The 6,713-nt window shown below is 40.3% G+C and overlaps 1 long non-coding RNA gene across 1 annotated transcript; it reads right to left on the reverse strand.

Moving 5' to 3' along the window:
* Positions 1-614: 614 nt before the first annotated feature.
* LOC145428745 (uncharacterized) lies at positions 615-6,401 on the reverse strand. The gene is made up of 2 exons (XR_013909058.1): positions 6,257-6,401; positions 615-709 (listed from the first exon to the last, which is right to left on the reverse strand). It is a non-coding gene; the product is annotated as an uncharacterized LOC145428745 (long non-coding RNA).
* Between the last annotated feature and the right edge of the window lie 312 nt (positions 6,402-6,713).

Consider the following 6,713-nt stretch of genomic DNA (forward strand, 5'->3'; position numbering starts at 1 on the left):
CTGCATGTACTTTCTGAAAATCAAAATCACTTTGTTCTTTGGCCCCAGCCACCGATTGACCTTCTCCAATTGCAGTCTTTCGTGAAGGGATGTGACATGAGACATGGTGGGGTGAATGCTGGTGAGGTGGGTTCTGCGTGCTACGTTGAATCACAAGATGAGTTACTAACCATCAGTTCCATATGGTTTCGGTCATGTTCAGTGCTCCTTTCTCGCTGTGCTTTTTTGGTTTTTTCTTGCCTATTTATAAATACACAAAGTCTCTCTTGGGCTTGGCCACTGGCCGGGGTTAAGAATGGAAGAAACCACCAAAACGTAAATTAGTTCATGTTTCTTTTCAGTGTCTCTGAGGAGGTTGGTTTTGTTCTGGGGCAAACGTACGTGCCTGTACAGTAGACATGCCTCACGGTGCATAATGGCTACCATTGTTTCGGGGTTACGCTGGTCAGCCAGCAGTCTCTCAGCAGAAGAGTACAACTTTAATTGACCTCAACTGGTCAGCTGTCGCGCTGGAGGAGCTTGTTTTTTGCTGTGGGTCATCAAAGGTTGTGCAAAAATTATACGTTGTTATATTGGTGTAGGAGAAAATTGCAACATACTATATACTACCTGCAGCCCGTCTCACTATAAGATAGATACATGTTGGGCTTTTTTTTTTTTTTTGTGAACCCGCCGACTTGGGCTGACAGCGCAGACTCAATTTTTCAACCTTCTGGCTGTCGGACGTGGTACGCCCGCCCAAGATGGCAGCTTAAGTGGGAGACGCGCACTCCTCTTCCCCCGAAACCTCGTTAAAAATAGGTTAGAGCTGGTTATTTGTCTTATTTGGGATCTGCCCTGGTAAATTCAGTGGAAGGAGTCAGAAGAATCATTACGTTTTACGCAACGATTCGATTATGCCGCGAGGAAAAACACACAACACTCAGGCTACTTCACTAACTACTATGGCGGAGACACCTGATGGAGTCGATGCCAGGTGTCCTTCCCAAGATGGTGTGGCGGCCGAGCTGACTTCTATAAGATCTCTGCTTGAGCAGGTAGCACAAGACATGACGGCGGTGAAAGGTGGTATCGAGTCTCTCAAGGAAGCTGTGAACAGTTTGGGTGTGAGAGTGGATGAAACAGAGACAAGAATTTCTCGATTGGAGGACGAAGAGGCTAAAGCCAGCTCAATATGTAAGATCTTGAAGATACAGAACCAGCGGCTGCAGGAAAAAGTAACGGCGCTTGAGGGTTCCTCACGGCGCCAGAATATTAGAATATCGGGTATTAGAGAAGGATCCGAAGGCAGTAATATTGAGGATTACGTGAAGAATCTGCTGTCTGAAGCTCTGGACATTGAGATGGGAGATTACTACGAAATAGATAGAATCCATCGAATGGGGCCAGCTTTTCCGAAGCCCAATGCGGACTCCAGACCGAGACACATTATTGTTCGCTTCCTACGGGATAAAGCCAAGATGTCCGTGCTGGCGGCTGCCAGAAAAAAGGGGCAGATCGTTTGGAAAGGCATGAGAGTTCTTTTTTTCCAGGATTACGCTCAGGAGGTACAAGAAAAACGCAGGAAGTTTGATGAGGTGCGCCGCTTGTTGCAACAGTACAAGATTGGCTATTCTCTTCGTTTTCCGGCTGTTATGACTTTTTCAGTGGATAACCAGTATCATCAGTTTTCCAACCCAGCTGAGGCTAAGCAATTTCTAAGCGGCCTGGATTTGGTTAACATTCCGGGTGATGTAGATTAAGAGGATTTGATAAGCTATGGGTTGGTTTACTTCTGAGGGGGGGGGAGACGTAAGGAGGGACACCATCTGGGAATTTTTTTTGAGTGCCACGGACCTGCGTTTTTTTTTTTTTTTTTTTTATGTTTTCATGTTCTTTTTTTTTTTTTTTTTTTTTTTTTTTTTTTTTCTCGTGTTTGGTTTTGTTGTTGGTTTTGATGGTATGGTACCAACTGTCCTGTATAGACCTAATTTTTGGATCATTGGGTTGTCTCATGTTACTGGCTCTAAGAGTTGTTATATGGGTAAATGGGATATTCCTCTGGATAAATTTGTATAATAATTCGGCTCACATGGTGTTATGGAGTTATGTAAAATTGTGTCGTGGAATATAGCGGGTTGTCATAATGTTATTAAAAGGAAGAAAATCCTCACATATCTGAAACAGAAAAAGACTGATATAGCCCTGATTCAGGAGACCCATCTTGATGAGGCCGAATCATTAAAGCTTAAAAGAGACTGGGTGGCGCAAGTTTATTTTAGTGCATTTTCGGCTAGAAAAAGAGGGGTGGTCATATTGATTAGAAGAAACTTGGATTTTCAGGTCTTTAAGCATTATACAGATCAGGAGGGTAGATGGGTGGTTTTGGATGCATGTTTACAGGGGCGGAAAATGACATTGGTCAATATATATGCTCCTAATTCTCCTCAGCCACAATTTTTTCATGAAGTCTGTAACATGGTGCGGACTATAGGTAACACACACATTGTAATTGGGGGAGATTTTAACCGGGTCAGGGATGTCTTATTGGATAAATCTTCTTGTACTGGACTAAGCAAGGACCCAACAAACGCTGCGGTGGACGTGATGTCAGAGGAACTGAGTCTAGTAGATATATGGAGACTTCTTCATCCTCAAGAAAGAGATTATACCTTTTTTTCGCATCCTCACTCAACCTACTCCAGGATAGATTACTTTTTGGTGTCCCGTTCTTTGGCAAGTCAAACTATTGGGTCCTCTATTGGTAACATTGCTATATCGGATCATGCTCCCATTGACCTTGTTCTTACTGACACTGATAATATTAAACCGTCACCTAGGTGGCGCTTGAATAACTCAATACTGAAGAATAAGGGTCATTGCGAATGTATAAGGGAAATGATAAAGGAGTTTTGGTTGTACAATGAGGGCTCTATTGACGACGTTGGAATGACCTGGGATGCTTTTAAGGCCTATTTGAGGGGGCGCCTTATTCAATATTGCTCCTTGATTAAAAAAGCTGAGAGGGATAAGCTGATGAAGTTGGAACAGGATATCAAGGAGCTTGAAAAACAACATATGTTGCTCCCAGAGAGGGACTTATGGAACAAATTAATTAAATTTAAATTTGAGATGAATAGCATATTGGAGAAAAAAGTGGAATATGCAATGTTTTGTCTAAATCAGAAGTACTTTGAACAAGGGGAGAGAACAGGTAAAATGTTGGCACACAGGGTTAAGCAGATAAAATCTAGTAACCTTATACCATCTATTTTTGATCCTAGTAATAATAATAAGTTGACTACTAGTAAAAAAGAAATAAATGATATTTTTACTAAATATTATCAGGAGCTGTACACTTCTAATGGACTGGTGGAGGAACAGAGGCTGTCAGATTTCTTCTCTTCTATTAAAATTCCCAGCCTGTCGGAAGATCAAAGAAGTATATTAGAAGGTAAGATTACATTAATTGAAGTTAAGCAGGCAATCGGCAGCCTTAGAGTGGGTAAATCTCCAGGTAATGATGGATTTCCATCAGATTTTTATAAGGTGTTTGTGGACGAACTAGCTCCAAGACTACTGTCGGTATATCAAGATGCGTTTCAAAGAGGGAGACTACCGTTTAGTATGCGATCGGCAGTGATCACGTTATTACATAAAAAAGGGAAAGACCCACAGCATTGTGGGAATTATCGCCCAATTTCATTAATTAATGTGGATGAAAAAATTATTTCTAAGATATTAGCTTTTAGGCTTGAAAAAGTTCTTCCGTATTTGGTGCATAGGGATCAGGTCGGTTTTGTGAAAAATAGAAGCTCTGCGGATAATCTACGTAGGATATTGCATATACTCTGGAAGAGCAGGACTAAGCTAGACCCTGTCGTTGCCTTCTCTTTGGACGCAGAGAAAGCTTTTGATAAAGTTGAGTATCCTTTTCTGTTTCATACCTTGAAGAGATTTGGTTTCGGTCCCTTTTTTAGGCAGTGGATTCAGGTGGTATACACAGATCCAATGGCTACAGTTATTACCAATGGGATAATGTCACCCTCATTTTCGTTAAGTCGGGGTACTAGACAAGGTTCACCCTTATCACCTCTCATTTTTGCTCTGTTTTTGGAGCCTTTAGCCATAGCTTTACGTGAATGTAAGAAAATTAGAGGGGTGGATTTGGGTCAAGAAGAACATAAAACTTTTTTGTATGCAGATGATATTTTACTGATTTCAACTAACCCAGAACAGGCCGTTCCTGCAATTTCCTCAATTATTGATTCTTTCTCTGTAATCTCTGGATACACTATAAATTGGTCTAAGTCTGAAGCTATGCCTATTTCTAAATTGTGTCCGCCTGTTATGAGGAGTTCATGGCATTTCAAGTGGATGCCCGAGGGTCTGACTTATTTGGGGATTAAATTGACCCCTGGTTTAGACAACATAATGAAAGTAAATATTTCCCCAGTGATTCAAAACATCCGTTCGCTGTTGCAGAATTGGGTTAAAATAAATCTGTCCCTTTTGGGCAGAATTAATTTGGTGAAGATGATTATTGCCCCTAAACTTCAGTACTTTCTTCACATGTTACCGATAGCAGTCCCACATAATTTGCTAAAGCTTTATAATACATGTGTAGAGGGTTTTGTGTGGGCAGGTAAAAAGCCATTGTTCAATCGGTCTAAATTATATGCTGCTAAAGAGAGTGGTGGGTTGGCATTGTCTAAGATGGTCTGGTATCATTATGCTTTCTCCCTCTCTCAGTTAGTTAAGATACATAATTCCTCTACTGATAAGCCATCATGGGTTGGGATTGAGGAAAGTCTTGTGGCCCCTTCGTCTTTAGAGGCCTTCCTTACTCAGAAGGGAAGGCCAGTACCGTTTAAAGATCCAGTACTGTCTTTCATGCAAGAGACCTGGCTTAGAGCTCACCAATATACCAACAGCAGCCCTTATCTCACCGCTAGAGCCTCTATTTGGTATAATAAGAAAGTATTAATAGGTAAGAAACCGGTCTGGTGGGAGGCCTGGGCTAGGACAGGTATTAATCAGATGGGGGACCTATTTGGGCAGACTGGCATGAAATCGTTTGCAGAAATCAGACGAGAATTCAATTTGGATCCAAGGGAAATTTGGAGGTTTTTTCAAATAAGACATTGTATTAAAGCCATTTTGAAAAATAATCTAGACCCTCCATCTAGTGTTCAGAAGATGTTTGCAACCCCTGACAATAACAGAATCAGGGCATCTAAATTTTATGGGAGCTTCAGAGAGGCACACGCTCCCAGTTTGGGGGGATTGAGGCGGTGTTGGGAGAAAGATCTGGGTATCCAGATCTCAGAGGACAGTTGGAAGATGCTGATCTCATCATGGTATGTCTGCTCACCTGAAACACAGTCTCAACTTATCCAGTACAAGTTGCTTCACAGAAACTATTGGACACCCAGTAAATTAGTCAGGTTGAAGCTCGCAGATAAGGACATTTGTTGGAAATGTCAGCAGGAAGTCGGGACTCTAGTTCATATGTTGTATACATGTCGGAAAAATGATTATTTGTGGGATGGGATCATCAACTTGGTGAATGATATTTTTAAACTTAATCTTTCTAAATCTCCAGCTATATGCGTCCTGGGCCTACTACCTGACGATAACATTCTCTCAAAAAAACAGAGATTGTGGATGCGTCTGGCTTTTATAACTGGTTGCAGGGTAATTCTTAGGCATTGGAAGTCATCCAGCCCCTGTTCTTTCAAGGAATGGACCGAACAAATGTCTAGGATGGCATCATATGAACGGGTTATGTATAGAATGAAGGGAAGAGAAGATATTTTTGAGCAGGTCTGGGGTCCCTTTTTGCGGTACATTGACAATGTCTCTTAGACATTATGATAAATGGTCTCTTAGAGGGATATTTCATGTGTCATTGGTATTTTGGTTGTTGTCTTTTTTTTTTTTTTTTTTTTTTTTTTTTTTTTGCACCAGGGGGTTTTACCCTTATTCGTTTTTGTTTTTGCTGATGTTCTCCAGGAGGCGGTGTATTATTTTGTTTCTCCTGGGTTTTATTTATTTTATTTATTTATTTATTTATGTAATTTTTTTTTTTTTTTTTTTTTTTTTTTTTTTTTGTGTGTTGTTTGTTTGCTTGTCTTAGTTTGTTTGTTTGTTTAGAAATGGACAGAGAACTGACAGTATGATTATTGCAGTTGTATATTTATTTATTAATGTTTCTGTCCATCCAAAAATATTAAAAAAAAAAAAAAAAAAAAAAAAAAAAAAAAAAAAAAAAAACCTTCTGGCTGTCGGGTGTGAAGCAGTGAAGCGAAGAGCATCCTACTCTGTAAATGCTCTCATGGAGCTGTTTTAGGTCACAAGGACAATTGTGCAGAAGTTGCAAGAAACTATTAAGTGGGCTTGACCTGAGAGGAAAAAGAATTACAGCTTAAAGCAAGGAACTTCTTTAGCCCACCTGAGGCATTTATTTCTTGGTTAAAAGAAAAACACAGTTGGCAGGACTGCGTCAAAGAAGTGTAGCAAAGCATGGTGTTCCCTTTTGCTTGTAACCTAGCAACCACCATCCAACACAACACCATCAAGCAATAAACATGGAAGAAAATAATTGTGTTCACGGAAGAGGTAAAGCAAAATTGTCACATGTGTTTTTATGTGTTGTTTTATAGTTGTGAAAGTCAGTAGTAAAAAGATAAATTAAACAAACTGTCATTGTTTCGAAGTCTAGAATTGCTTTT

The sequence above is a fragment of the Astatotilapia calliptera genome, chromosome 5 (assembly GCF_964374335.1).
Source record: "Astatotilapia calliptera chromosome 5, fAstCal68.1, whole genome shotgun sequence".
In the NCBI taxonomy this organism is placed as follows: Eukaryota; Metazoa; Chordata; class Actinopteri; order Cichliformes; family Cichlidae; genus Astatotilapia; species Astatotilapia calliptera.